At 37.3% G+C, this 22500-nt stretch overlaps 1 protein-coding gene across 1 annotated transcript in view; it reads right to left on the bottom strand.

Annotated features, from left to right (window-relative positions):
- Positions 1 to 22500, bottom strand: part of LOC115232397 — a 35478-nt gene that overhangs the window by 11120 nt on the left and 1858 nt on the right. The gene's annotated exons all lie outside the window — the stretch shown is intronic.

Here is a 22500-nt window from a genome sequence, read left to right as displayed (position 1 = left end):
CAAAAGAAAATAATTTCAATTAGATTTAAATTAGGCGTTATATTCGGTATTTTGTATTGTTGTTAAGTTTGACCTAGCTCTAATGGGCTAGCATTAATTTATACAACTTAATAGGAAAAAAAAAACCTTTGGGAGAGGGCTTTCCAATAAAAAATTGAAGTGGCATATATTAGTAGTTTTCTCAAGTTACAGCTTGAAGGTAGAGATGGTCAGGAGTTCGTGTTGAATGATCCATTGGAAGAACACTGACTTTGTACCCTGTCAGGACTTACACTACTATGCTTATTCACATACATACATACATACATACATACATACATACATACATACATACATACATACATACATACATACATACACATGCATACATACACTCATACACATTACACACCTACATACATACAGATAAAGATCAGTGGACGGTCGAAGTACAATCGTGTGTATGTTTCGGATCAGCGCCCTCACGATTCCCTTAATAGGTGAGGGCCCAAGACAATACAAGACAAGAAACTGTCGAGTAGAGATACAATAGTAAGATCGTAATAACGTCACAGAATATGTTAGAAAAAAAGTCACATTCACAAAAGAAATATTATGAAATGTTGATGAATCTTAAAATTTAATAGGACAAAAACGAGTCTATATGTAAATTTTTTCATCTTAAGTCTCAAGCTTTGTTTTACTTCAGATATTTACTTTTAAATATCAACAGTCAATGCTCATTAACAACGCAGATTAAGATATCTGAGGTTAAACGTTTCAGTTCAATTTGAGAAGATTGACAGAAATAAAAAGTAAGACTATTTCATTTAAGAAGTCTGCATTGCAACAACGTAATTTCACTGTGCTGAAGAAACTTGTGCTGAATTTTGGACAAGTTTCTTCAACAACAGATTAGCGATAATTAAAACCTTCTGGATAGAAGGCGGAAACTACGTGAAAGCCCGTTATGTGTGAAGAAATATCTAGGTATATATGAGTGTGTTTGTATATGTGCATGTGTCTGTGTTTGTGTGTTTAACAGGGTTTTTTTTTAACTAATACATCCGAAAAGAAATGGATTTTCGTATTTAAGTCCGTCCGACTGAATTATCTTTCATACGCCAGTACTGACTTTATATTGCCGTGAAGTAAGTGCCAGACAAAGTACTGGGGCTGGTATAACCAACAAACTTTCCTGACGATGATGGCTCGAAATAATCGTATTCAAAGAATACAAATGTGAATATAGATATTAAAATATGACTCGAATGTCCAGAGTTGTTCGGTGGTTGTCAGTATATTCAATATCACGTGATCACGTGACCGACCAGACCATTAGATGTTGCTACACATCGCTGGTCACAATGCGTTCGCATTGTTTTAGCCTTCGAATGACGCCACCCCGCTGGCTAAGCGAGCAGGCCAACAGACGAAAGAGTGAGAGAAAGAGTGGTGAAAGAGTACAGCAGGGATCATCAACCCCTGCCGGAGCGTCGTGGAGCTTTTAGGTGTTTTCGCTCAATAAACACACACAACGCCCGGTCTGGGAATCGAAACCGCGATCCTACGACCGCGAGTCCGCTGCCCTAATCACTGGGCCATTGCGCCTCCACTATATTCAATATATGGAACATTAAATATTCGAAAATAGAAACTATACATTAAATAAAAAAAGAAGTATATATTGATAACTGATAATATTTTTTTATTAAATTTTATGGCAAGACTGAGACATCGTCAAAGATATTTCTACTTTATTTTGGAATCATCAGCGAAGTAAAGCCTACTCTACATTGCTGAATCAGCTGCAAGGAAATCTTCATGTAAATATATAGATATATCTATTTGCAGCAGTGAGAAATAGAACTGTTTAGAAATTAAAACAATTCTGCAATTGGCAGAATCATTCTCACGCCGGATCAAATGCGTAACGGCATTTCTTCTGGTTCTTTGGGTTCCGGGTTCAAATTCTGCCGTGGTCGACTTTGTCATTCATCCACTCAGAGGCGATAAAATAAATATCAGTTCATCACTGAAGTCAAGGTAATCGGTTTCCTGCTTCCCTCAAACTTGCAGGCTTCGTGTCATAATTAGAAAGAAATAATTCTGCAACGTCAGCTTTGTTTAGCTCTATATGTCAACTATTTTTTTTGGAGGGGGGGGGGATTCTTTTCTCTACGTGCTTTCCACATAAGGCAAAAAGCCATAATCCTTTGTTCTATTTTAAATTTAGCTACTGCTTTAACAAATTCTGTTACGATATTCCATCCCATTATCAGCCAGCTTTCACATATAATATATTATAAGATGTGACTACATATCGTGCTGTTACCACTGTTGGATACCTTTATTCTTCTTTCGAATGATTTCTATTTTTCCTTGTATACTTCATCCACCGACTAACCCAGCACCAATCAACGACCAAGAAATAATACTAACCGATCTTACACCGAAGAAACACAACTCGTACTTATAAAGTAACTTCGCAGCTAATTAATATCTGTAAACATCTATTCCCACTTTCGTCCAGTCTCTTCTTCCTCTCAATTTATTATAAAACTTACACGAAAAACGTGTAATTGATAATGTGCCAACTTCAAACAATGATTACTGCAAATTCTTACGTAAGCTTCGATCAATAACTGATGTTCAAAACCAATTAATTATTGCAGGAGTTACTATAACTCATCATATGTAAAGTTCTCACGGTTAGTCCTGAAGGGTTGTAATTAAAGTTCAATAAGAAGAATAGGAAGCCGTCTCAACTAAACAATCCAGTAACAATCTTCCTTGTGGTCACCTGACCAGTTCACACCAGCGACTGGCTAGATCAGCCGCTTCTATATCCCCTGACCAATTTGGTGCAACAGTTAAAGTGTGAGAGAAAAGGGAGAAAAAAACAAAGCCCCCAACATTGTTGGATTCTATGCGTACAGCCTTGTAAATATATGTTCGTGCACTTTAGATAGGTAAACAAGAAAAACCAGGTTAAAGATTAGTGTCATTGTACGGAAAAAAATTCACTTATACACAAGCGTATAAAAACGAGTGAATATGTATGTATGTGTAAGTACATAACATGTTATATCTATTAGAGCATATGTAAGCCCCCCCTCTCTCTCTTCCTCTCTTTTTCTTTCTATCTCAGTCTCTTTCTCTCTAAACATGTATACATGCATATATACAGTATATATATATACACACACACACATACACACACGCACGCACACACACACACACACACACACACAACACACACACACACACACACACAACAGTTTGAAGGACAGGGTAAAAAAAGACTGGTCATTCGTGGCTTTCTTTCTTCTGTCAAGTTTCCAGATGTCCTTACTGTTTCGAGCAGATACACTTGATTTACATACACATATACATATATATAGTTACATACCTCTCATGTATATATACATATATACACAGTTATTTATCTCTCATATACATACACGCACACATACACGCACACATACACAAATACACACACACACACGCACATATGCACACACTCACATACACTCCTACATGTATATTTTTGAGCATATTTGTGCCTATATTCATAGGAAACAAATTCACATTTGATATATCTGAAGCTAATATATCTGAAATATCTAATATATATATGCATGTAATAAAGGCCTGTAAGTTGAGGGAAGGATACAAGCGATTAAATCGTCCTTAATACTTTATCGATCTTCGGATGTGGGAAAGGTAAAGCTGATTACAACAGGACCTGAACTAAATATTACACGGCATTTTGTCCGATGATTTAAGGATGCAGCAATCCGCTGCCTTTCGGCTGTAAGTTGGTACTAAATGCTTCACTGATACTAATAGATTGATACTGGTATCAATGAAAATGGTAAAAATACAAATCATGGTAAATATTTTTACTTACTTTCTTTGTAATTTATTATAAAATCAATCTAATTATTAGGTTGTGGAGGTGCATAGCCTAGTGGTTAGGATGTTGTACTCATGGTCGTAAGATTGTGGTTTCGTTCGTAGACCGTTCTGATCTTGAGTAAAACCCTTTCATGTTGCTCTAGTCTACTCAGCTGGTAAAAATGACTAACTATGCGACGGACCGGCGTCTCCTCCAGAAGGAATGATATATACGCCACGGGGAAACCAGCATTGTGAGCCTATGGCTCGGGAAGGACCTTTGATCCTCTTTTTTTATTATTTGAATTATTAAATAGCTGTTTGCTAAGAGGTTTCGAAAACTATTGAATGATTCCATACTAGATGTTGCTCAGCCCCAGGCACGACCCGATCGAGCAAACTGATTATCAATAATGTTCCAATCGTCCTCATCTTGGCTATTCTTTTTTCTTTTCAAACTTACCCATCACTTTTTAAGAGAATTGAGAATTTTAAGAGATCTGAGGGAGAATTGGGTACGATGTCTAGCAGGGCTTAACGATCGTGTCAAGGTCCATAAGTTCGTTGATTGTTATGCCTAGGTGAATTGGACGATGTAAACAACTGAGGCAAAAACCAGATGTGTGCGAAATCAAGATGTATTACACAATGTAACTTTGTCCATTTCTTTTTTATTTTGAATTCAAATCTTAGCGATGTCATTTTAGTTTTTATCCTCCCCTAGGTCGAAGAAATTAGGCACAGTCAAAAGTACAGGAGGAGGCTGTGCTAACTACCCTTGCCCATGCTGGGACAATACTTACAAAGGTTTTTGTCGGTAATATCAACCACTTGGTATAACGAAGGCTATAGTGGGGCGACAAAATCGGTGGAGACGTCATCAGCAAAGGTGGTTTTGTAAGTAATTTTTCACTTAACACACTCACACACGTACACACACACATGCGCGCGCGCTGGCGCACGTACGCATGTATTCAGAAAGATTCATACGCATAAGAGGAAGGCATTGTTAAGTTTGATATGAACATAGAAAAGGAATGCAAGGGGAAATAACGGAAAAAGTAATGATAGAAAGGATGGAATACGGAGAGATATGGAGTGAAAGCGATTGGAAGAAGAAGAGTAAAAGAGAGGATAAAATACAGAAAAAGAGAAGAGAGAAAAGGAGAGAGAGAGAGAGGGTTGGAAAGAGAGGGGGAAAGAAAGAGGGGGAAGAGAAAAGGGAGAAAGAGAGTGGAAAGGAGAAGGTGAAAGGGGTGGTGACAGGGAGATAATGCAGTAAGTGTTGTGGTGGAGCTAATAGAGAATTTTGGGAAATCTCAACTGTTTTACTTGTAAAACCATCTGGCAGTTTACAACAATATTGCAGAAAAACGATTCTGGGCATCATAAAGGTCAAACAAACACACACACACACACACACACACACACACACACACACACACACACAGAGGCACAATACATGCATACTTACAATCACAAGCACACACATATGGATACACACATATGGACACACGCAGTCTACACTTACTGACATATAATCAAACACGCACGTGCACGCATATACATACCCACAACTACACACACACACACACACACACGCACGCACGCACGCACGCAATACATTCACACACACAGACACAGGCACAATACATGCATACTTACAATCACAAGCACACACATATGGACACACGCAGTCTACACTCACTGACATATAATCAAACACACTCGCAAACACGCACGTACACGCATATACATACCCACAACTAGACACACACACAACACACACACACACATATGTATGTATATATATGTATATACATGTACACAGACACAAACAAATATATACTCACATTCAATAGATATTGCCACACAAACAAATATGTAAACACAAAATCTCCCGCGAAGAATCACACAAATGAAAGTACACATGAATATAAGAACGTAAGATCACACACATTCACATACCTTCTGTCTCTGTTTATCAGCTTGCTTATTCACATCTGTTTGTCTGTATCTCACCTTCACACACACACACACACACACACACACACACAATACATGCACTTAGTCACCAAACATACAAGGTTATTGATATAAAGCCGTACATACATATATACATATACAACACTCACAAACAAATACGTACAGATATGAAGCAATGACGGAGACAAAGTGAAAGAAGGAGCCTACGTGAGGTCATCAGAACTGCTAGAAACAGCAACCAAATATCCCGAAAAGTGGATAAATTGGATAATATGGTCCTGAGTTCGCTCCACATGGGGAAAAGGAAAGCTGGCCACGGTTGGTATGGCTCGACTACTCGGTAAGGGTTGAGCAACACCGAGGATGCTTATGCTTCGTCACTTATGTAATGCGTTTTCTACATATTCCTAAAAAGATGTTGTGGTCACGGCTGGAATGCCTTTGGCTTTAGGTCTACTTAGTCAAAATCTAGCACCCAAACATCAATAACACACACACGCACATGCGAACACGTGCACACGAGTAAAATGGCGATCAGTTAGATGATGGCTGACGATCGGTCTCCATCGTAAATACAAATACACGTATGCAATGCAGTGAGTGGGAAATCTTCGTTTAGTTGAGATTATCCAAGTGATTAGTAGGCAAATTGAGGAAGACTTCAAAGAAGCATTGCCAACTTTCCATTCTAAAACTACCAATGATAGTAACTGAAGGGTACTTATTAAAATGTAAACAAGCATATTTACAAAATGGTTATACTTTTTGACAGTTCGACAATAGTTAAAGTATCAACAAAGCGTGGGTTTTGAAGAGTCAACTATCATAGAATCATATTCATATTAGCCTCACTGTGAAATTTGACCTACGAGGGCACTGACGTAGTTCAAACTAAAGGTTGAACCAACTGGTTTCATTATTCAGAAATTCAAGATTCATTGACCTTTTCCTTCTAACTACCGATGAGTGAAACTAATACATATACATCTCTGTGAAATTAGCCCTCATATGTCAAATTTCACAACGAGACCTAAACATATGACTATGATCCCATAAGTTTGACTATTCATATAGCACGCAGTATTGATACTCTATTAACTATTGTCGAGCTGTCAAACTTTACACTATTATATATAAATGAATTTATGACCACCGCATTTTACATTTACATTTTAATAAGTAGCTCTCAGTTACTATCACTGATTATTTGAGAAAGGGAAGACAACAAATCCTTGTGAATACTTCAATAACAATGAAACTGGGCGGCTGATATTAATAATGTAACGGTTGCAGAGACCCTCGTGGGTTTAATTTCACAGTCAAACTGATTACATAGAGAAATGTGACAAATATTTATCTAAGACGTTCTATTGATATTGTTTCTGATACAGATAGTACTCAAATTTCCCTTATAAGAAGAAAGTTATACTTGGATAATGAGTTTCAGAAATTTTATGTCTAAAAAGAGTTCGGGCATGTATTTAATCATAATTTTGTAGCTGCCATAGGCCTTGGTAACAGATCGGTCTATGGGAGTAACCTATCTAATCAGCAATTGGCCTGTGATGACATGTAGGTTTTTAATAGGGTACTGGCATGTTGAGACTTTCACCCAGTACTTTATATTGGTACACTATTGATTATATTATATTAGTATGTCACTGAGATACTAAAAATGTTGCACAACTATGGATTTTTAAAAATGAACTCAGGTCACAGTAGAATACCAAGACCTTTTGAGTTTAAATCCAGCCAGTATTTCTGTTGCTTTTCACCTATGCGCATAATGGTGTGTGTGAGTGTATATATATATATATATATCTGTGTGTGTGTGTGTGTGTGTGTGTGTGTGTGTGTGTGTGTGTTGTGTGTGTGTGTGTGTGGTATACAGAGACAGAGAAATAAAATGGGGTATCAAAAAAGAGAAAAGAGATGGAGAATAAGAGAAAGTAAAACAATGTATAATCTGTCAAATGTTCCTCGTGTGCCTGGCGAAATTCGATTTCAACATATTTAGAGTGAAAGGAACAAATGGAATAACTATACTGGACTTACTTTGACTAAGGAATATTTTGTGATCTGGAAGGGTTAATTGATATTCAGTTGGTGCTTAAATAATAGGATCAATTCCAGACATTATACGATATGCTATTTTATTGTATATTTATAATACTGCATGCACACACCCTGCGTGTTCATATTGTTATAGTAAACAGTGGCAAACATTCTCATAGCAAAGCGTTACAATTTCTCTTCTTTGATACTTATACCGCAATTCCGTTTATCCGGCAAGCTGCGTATCTCTTTTCCTCAAACCACTCGATTACATATCTTCCTCTTCTCACTCTCCCCTCCCCAACACTCCTCTCATAATCTTTGCTGTGTATCATCTTTCCATATTAAGTATTTTACAATATTTTATTCCCAGATATTTCCCTCTGAAATTTCCGTATCTGATCTGGCTTTTTTTCTTACCGAGTTCGAATAACAGAAGTTGAGACTGAACATATTCAATCAATATCGATCTTTCTGGTTTATGAAATTCTGCAAATGTGGTCATGGATCACTGCTCCGCCATCGTGAAAGTAAGTAATAATAAGCAAAGTTTGGTTTGTAGAGATTTCGTCTTTGTCTACCCTTCTGAGTAATTCTCTACCGTTCACGAGTATGATAACTACAAGAGGAAGTTGAACTTAGTATAGCAAACTAACAAAGCAGTTAACCATTTTACAAACTCTACGGAGCAAATGTTGCTTACAGCTGTAAATTGCAATGCACAGTAGTTATTGCTTGCAATTAGGTGTTGACTGTTAACTTTCATCACAAAGGACACATGGTAGTGTAGATAAAAGGATACCTGTGACCCTTCCCCGTTTACGACGATTATATACTACAGCGTAGTTCATTAAAAACCCTTCAATATTTCCCGGCTGTCACACCTCGATACTTTATTCATCAACGCAAGGAGGAGTCAATAGAGATGGAGGTACATTCTCACCGAGTGGATAACTCTATAAAGTTTCAATTCCAAAATAAAACAAATATGAATTTAAAAAATATGTAAATGAAACTAGCACAATTAACGTTTGTGAGGAAGGAGTGGCATGAATGTTATATAATCTCATATCCATCTCTTATAAATCTAGTGACTTTGTGCTTATGTAACATAGCAAAACAATATAAAAGTTTTAACGTCATCTGTCTTTTATTCTGTCAGTCTATTTACCAATGGGAAAAGACTGACTGCAATGCATATATACATACATATATATACATACATACATGCATGCATACATACACACACACACACACACTCATATCCTACACATACATATATATAAAAATATATTGTTCAGAGAGCCCTGTGAGTTGAGTAGGCAGGTAGCAGGAAGGAGGGTCGTCGCTTGAACAAAGATGGGAGGAGACAGAAATCTATGTGAATACCTACCGAGCAGCTGGTATCTTCACACAGCTCCTGCTGCATGTCTTGCAAGATGGAGATCTGACCAATTGTTCTTCAGTTCTATTTTTCTTTCTCTTTTCTTTTTCTTTTTCTTTTTTTTTTTATATATGATTTGCAAAACTCTCTTCTAAACTGGCAATATCTAATTAATTTCTGCTATTCTTTATTCCCTTTACAAGTTTAGATGTAAACGAACTCAATTCCGATCAGAGGCAGGGAGTTAATGTGTTTATTTCATGCAAAATATTCTTTAATTTCTCGCATTCGTCACTAGCTATTAACATAAATTTGTTTAGCGTTTTTGATTTTATTTTTGTAACTTGCTTTTCAGCTGGTTTTAGCTCTCATGGTCAAGGCCAAACTGTATTACCAGCTCCAAAACATAGAATGGGATAGAGTGTCAGAAATGATAGCGAACCGGAGTAAATACTTTGCGATATTTACTTACGTCCATTTACGCTCCGATCAGAACTCCGAGGAATGAAATTCCAGGAATGATCATTTCCTTTTTTCCCCCTACTTTTTCCTACACTTGTCCGTCCACTTTAATGACAGTAGGGCGTGTTTTGAAGGAGATTTATTTGATGTTTGTGGCAGGTGGAATAGACGTATAAAGGATCCCGAAGAAATAAGCACTTAGTCAAATATTGGAGTAGATATAATTAACTTGAGTACCAATGTCAAATGAGTTTATATATATATATATATATATATATGAGCAAAAGGCCCCCCCCGTCCAATGGACGGTGGTGAGTTATCAAACATTTAAACCAAATTTTCTCAAAACATCTTGTCCGACCATCCAATAGGCCTCTCCTTTGAGAAACACTGATTTAACCTAAATTTGAGACACCGTGCATTTTTCTCGCGTACGCGTAGTATCGATCGCAACAGCTGATGTACTTGCGTGTACCAATGCACGTTCCACGGCTTTATCGATCGCATTCTCACCTGGAATCGATTTTCGTAATTTTTTCGAGACTTACACACGCCCTAATACCGTCCGTATCTACTTATCAAATTTGAGCGCAATGGGATGGAGGATGGCCGAGATCCTAGAAGACACACACACAGACAGACAGAACGGATTTTATATAATAGATATATAGACATATATACATACATACATACATACATACATACATACATACATACATACATACATACATACATACATATGCACACATACACAAATAAACCTGTATTGCATTTATACACACGTATTAAATATTACATGACTATCTATATCCATTCATCTATCTCTCAATCAATCATTCAATCAGTCAGTCAATCTATCTATCTATCTATCTATCTATCTATCTATCTATCTATCTATCTATCTATCTATCTATCTATCTATCTATCTATCTATCCATCTGCCTATCATTACAATTTTAAAGAAGTTATGAATTTCTTCATTAACAATTTCTTCTGTTTCCTGCTATCTATTTATCATTCGACTTCTTACGTAAAACAGCCAAATCCCCCTCAAATCACACCCTACCGCCGAGCATAAACGCGGCCTCTTTGACAATCTTGTCTCTCCTCATTAAAGACACAGACAAATTAGCACGATTGGTAGAGTGTCGGACAAAATATCTTGTCGCCATTGGGTTACATCTTTCTATACGTTCTGGTTTTGAATCCTGCTCAACTGAACATCATTATTCATCCTTTCGGGGTCGATAAAACTGAGTGCCAGTTACTGTTACTGCTCCTTAGCACCAAGTTTTTCCGATTGAGCAGACTTCTGTTCAAGAGAGTTCCAGCGATAACCACCCCGAATCCTTATTTTTATGGGTATGTAGGACTACGTAATCAAATTAGTCCTTTCATTCTCAAGACAAGTTCAGCAGGTTCAGCTGAGTATAGTGGTCGACTTTAATCGGCAATTATCAACCAGTTCCCAAATCGAGATCTGGTTTCTAAGCTAGAATGCATACACACAAACGCGCGCGCGTACATACACACATGTATGTTACGATTTACGTCCTTGTGTGCTTAAGCGTATATCATATACAGACTCGTAGACACACATAATATGTAATATATTATGTAATGTTTTTTGTTAGCACAGCTAACAGAAAGCGACACGAAACGTTCATGTTTTGTTTGGTGTTTCACCTTTCAAAAATCAGCACTCTACTTTAACTCTAAGCCCGCCAACTTTCCATCTCTCGACCCACACCCCTTTCTCTCCACTCAACCACCCATCTCTACAACCCTACTCCTTCCTCTATACTCCTCCTCGACCTCTGAAAAGGGTTTTTTTTTTTTTGCCTTAGTAAAATATATCAATGTATGCATATACTTTCTCTTCTTGGATCATTTATAGAAAAATCGACCCCAGAGGTACAATTACGAGGATCCGTGTCATGTTCTGATTTGATTTGCTTTGCTTAAAAAAAAATTTTTTTCCTGTTTTGTTCCTTTCATGAAATTCGTTTTATATTTCATTATTTCTTGTTTTCTTTCTAAATTTCATTCCTTTTTCGCTGATTTTTCTTTATTCTTTTCATTCGTTCCATAATTATTTGTCTTTTCTTTATATATTTATTTCAATATTCATTCCTTCTTTTTGTCTTTCTTTTCTTTTATATTTCCTTTATTTATTTATTTATTTATTTATTTATTTATTTATTTATTTATTTTCATATTTCTGTTAACGTGTGAGGCGGGAACTCTGCCTTAAAAGGTTCCAGAAGAAATTGAAGGGAGAATGAATGATTGATATGTTGAAAGTGGCGGAGTGGATGGGAACGGGGGAGGGTAGCTGTGTAGGTGGAGGAGTTAAGGCTTGATTGGAGATATAAATATTAGGAAAACTGTGAGTGTGTGTGTGTGTGTGTGTGTGGTGTGTGTGTGTGTGTGTGTGTGTGTGTGAGGCGGAGAAACAGGCAGCTAAAGAAGGAGGCGTTCCCACTGGATGTATTAAGGTAATAGGAAAAGAAGGCATGGACAGAAATAGAGTTAGAGAGAGAAAGGTAGTAAAAGAGAGAAAAGGAAGAGAGGGAGAGAAAGAAAGAGAGAGAGAGAGAGAGGAGAGAGAGAGAGAGAGAAAATAAAACAGAGAGTGGGGAGAGATACACTACGTATGAGTAAACAACAAATGGTTATTATGATTCCTTTAATGATGTTGAATATTCTATTTTTTGTCATTTTTAGGAGGAAATCTGAACGAAAATTTTGTCATTAATTATGACGACGACGACGACGACAACGACGATGATGATGATAATGATGATGATGATGATGATGATTATGATGATGATGATGATGATGTTATAAGCCTTTAAATATTAAACATTACTTTTATAGGCGAGAAGAATAACAGTTTTATGATGTTCGTATCTTTCCTAACGGTTTTAACTACAGACTGTGGTGACGACGTATAGATTTGAAGCTTAGAGGACCGAGATTTTGTGGTGTTCAAGTCTTTCTAAACGGTATTGGAACCAAAAATGCTAATCCTTATTCGAAGAAAGGCGGTTTAAAAACCCGGTACTTATACCCTGTTTCTGTGGCGTCGAGTAAGTGTGAGATAAAATCACTTCCCGAGGAGAACATTAGTCAATTGAAAATAGATTTTATTTAAATCCAATCGTCGATTCTGCTACATTCCCACTGCTTACAGTTGTGAATTTTATCAACATTTATAATTTGTTAGTGCTGGTTGCGCTTTAAGGGTGGGTTATGACACAAATCCTAATGACCCGCCGAATTTTCATGAGGAGTAGCGATTTCAAGCATTATTAGCTTGAAATACATCTAGTCCGACACAAGTGAGGAGAAGGAACCTACTTAGAGTTAGATAAACTTATCTGTAATAGCTAAATGTCTTAGGTATGGATTTATTTTCAGTCCCCCAAATAAGATACAATTACTGACCATACTCCTAAAGATCATTAGCGATGGATGTAAAAGTAAGTGGATTCAACCCAGATTGCAAAGACGCTGGTTGCAAAATCCTTGACTCAGCACTCGGAAAATAACAGAAACTTAGATCTGTTTTGATTAACCAACATAGTGATTGTAATATGAATAGTATCCGTAGCGAGAACAGCTTGGTTGATAAGACAAGCAAAATCTCTGGACTGCGTTTGACCCGTGAGAGTAACACATTTCAGTCGTTTGCTAAAATAGAAATGATACCTTCTCACTGCCAAACAGAAAACAAAACAAAACAAAAAGGAAAAAAGATGCTTTAAATATGTAAATATCCTCACAGCTTTACTTAAAATCTATAAATCGGTGAGTGATTCTTAAAGATTCAAGAACACATCAGACAATGAAATCCCTTGGTCACAGATGGAACACTTTTGATCATTATTAGTCTGTTTGATCAAGGCTGAGCTAAAGCTGACCAACGTTAACAGCATCAATTGATAAATACATGAAAAGGTTTGATCATCGCCATCTGACAAATCTTCCACAATAAAACCAGATAAGTAAGCGATCTAACTTAACCAGATGCTGACTGGGATAAGAGATACATAATGGTGGGAATATAGAGCTTTGTCTCTCCCGTTACACCTTTCAGAAGATGTTCCGTCTAGTCTCAGCCTGACTCTAGTTCACTTATTCATTTCTGTCGATATATATTTCCTATTACAATCAAAATGAAAGCAATCAATCCTAATTTCCAACCTTCTGAATTGCAAAACTTCGGATTTCTCCTAATAAATATTCATTCCTGTTAAAAGCCTCATAATTTATCTAGATTAGTGAAACGTTCATCTTTAGTTTAGGCGTAAACACCTCAGCTGCTGAAATTGAATATATTAATATATGCGGAGTGTGTATATACACACATCCATGTGTATATACATACATACATACATACATACATGCATACATACATACATATATGCATACATACATACATACATACATACATACATACATACATACATACATACATACATACATACATACACACATTATGTATATGCGTGGGTGTATGTTTGTGCGGAGATAGATAAATAGAGGAGGGGAGAGAGAGGAAGAAGGAAAGAGAAATTGGCTCTATTGAAATTGTACATTTAACTTGTCTCAAATTCCACCATGTCCAATCATCTAGCAGACGCACGTACACCCACCCCCCACACACCCACACACCCACATCCACACACACTGTAAATGAGCTAAGAGAAATAACTCAGTGGCCAATGGCATGTATTTGAACAACGAAGACGAATAATGGTATATTGAATACCATGAGAGAAATTTTTAATTTATTGAAATTACCTCCCGATCCAGGGAGAGCAGAACAATCACTTGCCAGCAATTGGGGACCATCTTCAAATGAGTAAAAAGAAGTGATCTCAAGAATCAAGAATTCTCCAGAACTGAAATACTATTAAAGAAACTCTGGAACAAGAGGACTTCTGTAGACGTTTATTATAATATATAACAATGCGCACACACATTATGGAAGAGGCATTCACACAGAAGCAACAGTGTGTGTGTGTGTGTGTGTGTGTGTGTGTGTGTGTGTGTGTGTGTGTGTGTGTGTGTGTGTGTGTGTGTGTGTGTGTGTGTGAAAATACGTGGTGAACGATGTGGACGGTGGAGGTTCTTTGTCGATCAGGTCGATGGCCATTCACTAGCCTGATCAAATAAAGGGTACGCACACTTGTATCTTTTACATAATTTTCGGGACAAATCAGCGTGACATATTGTGACAAGGGTCAGGCCTTTGAAATATAGATAGGACAGAGAGAGGGGGGAATGGGGAAAGGTGCGAAAAGGGGCAATCGTCCATAGTATAGTGGTGGACGGATAGTTTATGAAATCCGAAAGGAAGAAGGATAAAATCAACATCAGTGGGGGGTTTGAACTCAGATTGCAGAACCGGAACGAGTGCCACAAGGCATTCTATCCGACACCTTGTCGATTCGACCAGATAGTCACCTTGGTAATACATACAATTTTGTGCACAACAGAGTGTATTCCTTATTTATCTTTTCAAACATAGCGATGCCTATTTCTTTACTACCCACAAGGGGCTAAACACAGAGAGGACAAACAAGGACAGACAAACGGATTAAGTCGACTGTATCGACCCCAGTGCGTAACTGGTACTTATTCAATCGACTCCGAAAGGATGAAAGTCGACCTCGGCGGAATTTGAACTCCGACCGTAGCAGCAGACGAAATACCGGCAAGCATTTCGTCCGGCGTGCTAACGTTTCTGCCAGCTCGAGTGATACCTTCCTCTCCACGATGTCTCTCGCAGTTCTTATACTCCCAGATATCTGCCACTCAACCATAATACTTCGCCTGAAACAGAAGCGAGCAAATTTGGCATAAACAAATAAAATTCCTAAGGTAGGTCTTCTTAGTCCCTACGGTTCGTCTTTCGAGCTGTCGTCCAGGACCACCCGCATTTTAGATTTTCTGATAGGACTTTCAACACCCCGTCACTGCTTACTGATAGACAAAACAGACCAATAAGTGAATCATTAGATTGAAACTTCACACATGGTGTATATGTTTGACAAACACATACATCTACCGACTGATGAAGACATAAATACACCTACATATAACAAGTTAAACATACAGAGATGAGAGGGGTTGTGTGTGTGTGTGTGTGTGTGTGTGTGTGAGTGCTTACGAGTGAGAGAGAGAGAGAGAGAGAGAGAGAGAGAGAGAGGGAGAGAGAGAGAGAGAGAGAGAGAGAGAAAGAGACAGGGAACGAGAAAGGGAGTGAGAAAAATGAAACCGATGAAAGGATGGTGAAACTGGTGAATAGGAAAGAATATAACGTGAGGAAAGTGGTAAAAGGGAAGAGCGTGTAAGATAGAAAGAACGAAAGAGAGAGAGAGAGAGAGAGAGAGAGAGAGAGCGGGGAAAAAAGACAGAGGGAGAGAGGGAGAGAGAGAGTGAGAAGGACAAAGTGACAGACACACACACACTGAGAAAATATGAGACATAGACAAACAATCTGAAGTACAGACATGTGTATCGGAGAGAGAAAGAAAGAAAGAGAGAGAGATGGAGAAAGAAAAAAAAAGGAAGCCACCATTAGTGAAACTCCAAAGTTACTGTCAACAATTTATAGTATGTCACCCACTTTATGTTATTGAGTCTTTTATTCAGGCAATGTTACCCGTTTAAGTTTATTCCAAACCAGATCGATTATTATAGTGACCCTGTCATTATATATTAAAAACTCCTACTGAATGTATTGAGTCCTACTTTCTTAGGTTTGTTCACTATTTCGTGTGTGTATGTCTATCTATCTATCTATCTATCTATCTATCTATCTATCTATCTATCTATCTATCTGTCTGTCTGTCTGTCTGCCTGTCTGTCTGTCTGTCTGTCTGTCTGTCTGTCGGTCGGTCGGTCGGTCTGTATGTATGTCTGTCTGTCGGTCGGTCGGTATGTCTGTCTGTTTGTCTCTATTTCTCTCTCACTCCCGATATATATATATATATATCTAATATGTGAGAGAGAGAGAGAGAGAGAGAGAGAGAGTGTGTGTGTGTGTGTGTGTGTGTGTGTGTGTGTATGTGTGTGGTTCTGTGTGTGTGTATAACGTGACTTGGAGAGGCAGAGACATAGAGGAGTGGGTCAGTTTAGAATAATAGAAAATGGAAGTTCGGCTGTAGACAATCAAAAGAAGAAACTGAACATTCTAGAAAACTGGGTGGTGGGTGGGCTAGTTCAGAGTTTGGTATTAAGTGTTTAAAATAGGGAAGAATAAACATTAAAACTTTCCGGAAAGAACCAGCAGTTGCAGCAGCAGCAGTAGCCTTAAAGTGAGGAAGAGTAGGTACGGAGAAAGAAGGGGTAGGAGTAAGAGGTGAGAGTGAAAGTGGAACAGCAATGAGTAGAGAGGAAGAGGGAGAGAGAGAGAATGAAAGAGAGGTATAAGAGGTACTGAAAATAAGAGGATAGAATAAAGAAGAAAAGAAAGAAAAAGAGGGAGAGTTATGGTGTGTGTGTGTGTGTGTGTGTGTTGTCTCAATAGTCCTCATTGAACATTGTAAGTCTAAATTAAAGCGTGTGAAGTGAACAGATGAAGACTGCTGGTTTTCTGGGGCTGAAATTGTGGGGTTAATGAATCAACGGACCTCTCTGAAATAAAACCTGATCATGCACATATGTTTAGTGAGTTACGTTCTTGTTGGATTCTGTGAGAATATATATATATGCAAAGGATGCTTTTGTAAGTGCGTGTCCCCAGTGAATGTGTATAATAATGAGCTTGTGTCTACACAACAGCGTGTGTCCACTATATACATGTATATATAGCGAACGATTAGAGTTTATTACATGTGTGTATGTCCGCAGTGTATATGTATAAATTGACAGTTGTATGTTTACGCATTTGTGTGTGTCCTATAATGACGGTTGTATATTTACACGTTTAGAGTGTCCTATTCGTGCACCTTTAGTGTATGTGTAAAATAATGACTACGTGTTTACACAATTGTATGTACGTGTGTACACATTTATGCTTGTAGCCAGTCTGAATATAATGAAGGACGGGTATCTACAGCATTCTGCGTCACATCTACGTGTACATAACAAAATGTGTGGTATATGTATATAAAGTATATAATAGAGTGTGTTCATAAATATTATGTATATAATGTGTATGGTGTATGTGTGTGTATGTGAGTGTGAGTGTGTGTGTATGTGTGGATGTGCGTGTGTGTGTGCATGTGTGTGTGTGTGCGTGTGTGTGTGTGTGTTTGTGTGTGTGTACCTATACACTGAAGATATAACATTAATATATCAGCAATCGGCGAGCTGATATAATAATGACCAAAGGAACAACATGAACATATAAAATACCAGCTCCTTAAATCCATAGGTCTAGTCAATGTCTGACATTTAACTAATGATTCATCTGTAAAATAATTAAAAGATAAAGTTTATTGTGTCCAGAAACTATATTGGTTTCTTTCGAACTAGATAGAAAGAACTGGGTATCAAATGTTCATATGAAACATGGTTAATGATAATGGAGTATCTTAGCAGTCACCTATCTTACAAAAATCTTTCGAACCACAACACATCCTTTCATCGTTAAAAAAGAGCACATTATATGATACAAAACATTATATGAGAACAAAACAGGAGTATCATGTCTAGAATACCTTTTAAACGTCTTTCTGATCAGAGCTAACACAAGGTGAAAGAGTAGCAACAGCAACGACACCCTATGTTACAATACTTGTCCCACCGAAGTTATTAAATGCTTCGTAGTGTGATGTTTGTGCTTTTCCTAAAGACATTAGCAACTTAAATGAAGTAAAATGGTTTTCGACTGTGAATTAGAAGCGTATGAAGAACTTATTTCTTTGACTTATTGAATGCCTGTATAATCTTTAAAATCAGGCACAAACGTTATTTTATTGTTGAAGATTTGATTCTCAGAGTCAGTTGTTGCCATATGAAGAAGTCTAAGGACGATCAAATTCAATAAAATGGTAAGAATCGAAGCAATATTATAACCAAGATTTCCTCGATCTTACTGTCAACAACTTAGATACTTGTGACTCCTTTTGGAAGGATAGCTTTGTAAGATTAATGGCTTAGTAAGAATGGATATGGATTAGTAGTTAGGGTGATGGACTAATAGTCGCAAGGTCATGAGTTCGATTCCCAGAGCAAGCGGTGCGTCACGTCCTCGAGCAGAATAATTCACCTCATGTGTCTGCTACAAAGTACGTCTCGCAGACTATTAACCCCCAAATTTTGGCGAAAGTAAGATAGCAAGGCCCCCGGCAGTTTCAGCACAATATCATGATGAACGGATTGGTGACTGGAAGAAGACTGGCGCTGATGGCAATTTTCAAGGTATCCGTAATAATCGAAGGAGAGGAGGGTAAAGTAAGTTATCCTCAGATTGGGCTCAAACTCGAATGTTTGCAATAAAGAGGTCTTCGTTAAAATAAGCCGTCGAAATACACACACATGCGTGTGTATATACATACGTACATACATACATTCATACATACATACATACATACATACATACATACATACATACATACATATATATATATATATATATATATTATATATATATATATATATAATATATATATATATATATATATATAAACACACACACACTGGTTTAATATAACTACCTCAGCACTCTGTAATGACCATGCATCTAGCATTTAGGTGTTCTTCCAAGTAAGCAACTGCTTATAGTTCTATCTATCATTCTCAAGCTAACTCACTCTCTGTTTCTTCCCCCCTCTCTCTCTCTCTCCCTGGTCTTTACCATCGTTTCGGCCGTGCTAAGTCTTGTGAGCGAAATAGGGTGGATTAACTATTTAGATGTTCAGGCCGGTGGACTGCATTTATTTTACAGGTCCAGCCACGACAGATTGTGTTTACGTTGAATCCGGCAGAGAATTACGTTAAAGGTGACATCCATCCGAAGAATATTCAACCGTTTACAGTTATATTCAATGAATATATAGCTCTCTTGATCGAACAACTAAATAACTTTTCAGCGAAACTGACGAAGATCCATCCATCCATCTCTCTCTCTTTCTTTCTCTGTCTCTCTGTCTCTCTCTATCTCTCTATCTCTCTCTCTCAATCTATCTATCTATCTATCTATCTATCTATCTATCTATCTATCTATCTATCTATCTATCTACCTGTCCGTCTGTCTCTTTCTCTTTATTTATGCATGCATACATAATATACGTATATACCTATTCATGCATGCAATTACCACTCACATTTATATATGTGTGTAGGTGTGTGTATGCGCGTATGTGTATATTGTGTGTTTATACACACAACACACACATATGTGCACACAACTTTGCAGAGCAACTCTAATGCCATTTTCCTCTGTTCAGTTCATCGGCGAAGAAACAGAGCGAAGGGGAGAGAGAGAAGAGAGAGAGAGAGAGAGAGAGAGAGAGAAAAAGAGAGAGAGAGAGAGAGACATTGCTGGCATTGTTCGAGTCCCTCACAGAAGACTCCAGTGAAACAGTCATCTGAGAAAGCGTTAATCAGAGAACGAACCCTTGGGAGTCCTGCCAAAACCGTGGTCAAGAAAGCTAATGGACGACAGAAGAGCTTTAACTAGGAATGAACATACGTCTCTAATGAAGAAATGGAATATTTGGTGTACTTATTTGTCTGATAAGTAGATGATGATGATGATGGTGATGTGTACACATAACCACTCATACATACACACACACACACACACATAATACATATACAGATATACACATATACATATGCACATTCACGCAACGCTATATATATATATATATAATATATATATATATATATATAATATATATATAGATATATACACCTTCATGCATTCATATATTATATACATACGCACACGCTAGCTGACTAAAATATAAACACACGCAAACACACACACACACGAATGTAAAAATACGCATAAATACATCTCCCCCACAGAGAAGCAAATGAATTATTTCAAATAAGCAATTAACTGGCGAAAACAACAACAACAACAACGTGACAAACAAAAATATAAATTGCAATGAAAGACGATGAGAACTTTTGTTGGAGCATCAGAATGATCAGAATCACATAAATTTATTGTATTTACTTTGTTTTATTTTCTTTTTATATAATATTGATAATCATAAGTTATTGTTTAGTGTCAACAACATACATCTATAGAGGAATCAACTGTCATTGATTATTATATTATTATATTATTGTTATTGTTGAACCCGAGTCTGCCCTCATCGAACAGACCAGTGATTTCATTTGTTCCAGCTATGAGCATCTTCTGCTTTTGTTTTTGATTTATTTATTGGTAGTAGATTATCTAAAATGTACTACCATTCAGCCATCTTTTTTAAAAAGAGAGTAGTGTTATTTGAATGGAATTTGGTTGTTATTTTTTGCTGGTCGTGTGATCACATAGAAGATCTCTCGGGGCCTCACGTGTAGTTATCCTATATCCGTATTCGTGATCATGATATGACGGTATGGAACAACAGAAAGGGTCACTAGAACTCAGTTATAATTCCTTACACCCCATGGACGTTTATGGTTCCAATCTATTTCATTTTCTATCCTTCTAAACTCGATAAATTAAAAGACAAATCAAATAACAGAGACAAACTAATCAACTACGATCTCGTATCCACTTTTTTAGAAATCATTATGCTCTTATATATATATATATATTTATATTTATATTGTAGCATAGCCAGAAGAGGAAGGGCAGCGCTCAGACCCCTTTCAGTGTCTTCCAAAGTAATGTGGGGATGAAGGAAGTAATTATTATCCTCAAAATTGGGGCCCTGATCAGAATGCTTGCAACAGAGTAAACTCCACTAAAGGCACACAACAGACAGGTGGTGGTGTTAAGCCAGTGACAGATTAGGGCATTGAAGATCAGTAGTGATGCCTCCTATGTATTTCTTTCTACCAAATTTCATTGACTAAGATTTTGCTCAACCCGGGGCTATGGCAAACGGTTATTTACCCAAAGTGCAGTGGAAGGGAACAGGAAATTACATAGTTATTAAGTGAATTTGTAAAGCACATGGTCATGCCTGCACTCACACTAGGGCACTTTCTGCGACAGAAATGGTTGAAATGAATAATCTAATTTACTTGTGCGGTATCTGATTACATTTCTATATATTCTAGCTTCAAACCACGAGGTGGTTGATGAAATATATCATTATCCCCTTACCCCGGTGGCTATATTCTCACCTCAGTGATTATATTCTTCCATCGTGGTAACGGCAGAATTGGTTATCTTGAAGAAAAGGATACTGTGAATGATAACCCATGTACTTTTGAAAGCGGAATGCAGCTGATTCTGAGATATAGGAAGAAAGATTGGTATTCTATCCTGAAAGCTGAAAAGCAAACTTGACCTGGGTATAGCTTGAACTTAGAACGTAGAAAGCAAGAACAAATACGACAGTGCATTTTGTCTGGAGCTTTAAACATTCTACCGATCGATGTCCCAACCTGATAAAATATGTGGAAATTACATAACAAGATCGATTAAATTGATTACATCCACAAGAAATCAATATTAACTAATATAGAGTGATATGTTAGTAGAAACAGAAAAAAGCTTCTTCAGTAAACTGTTATGCAACATTAAATTATATGTCATGACACACTAAATTCAAGTCCTGCAACAGGATACTTTAATTTTCACG

This window comes from Octopus sinensis, linkage group LG2, assembly GCF_006345805.1.
Source record: "Octopus sinensis linkage group LG2, ASM634580v1, whole genome shotgun sequence".
In the NCBI taxonomy this organism is placed as follows: Eukaryota; Metazoa; Mollusca; class Cephalopoda; order Octopoda; family Octopodidae; genus Octopus; species Octopus sinensis.
This window is presented reverse-complemented; position numbering and strand designations above follow the sequence as displayed.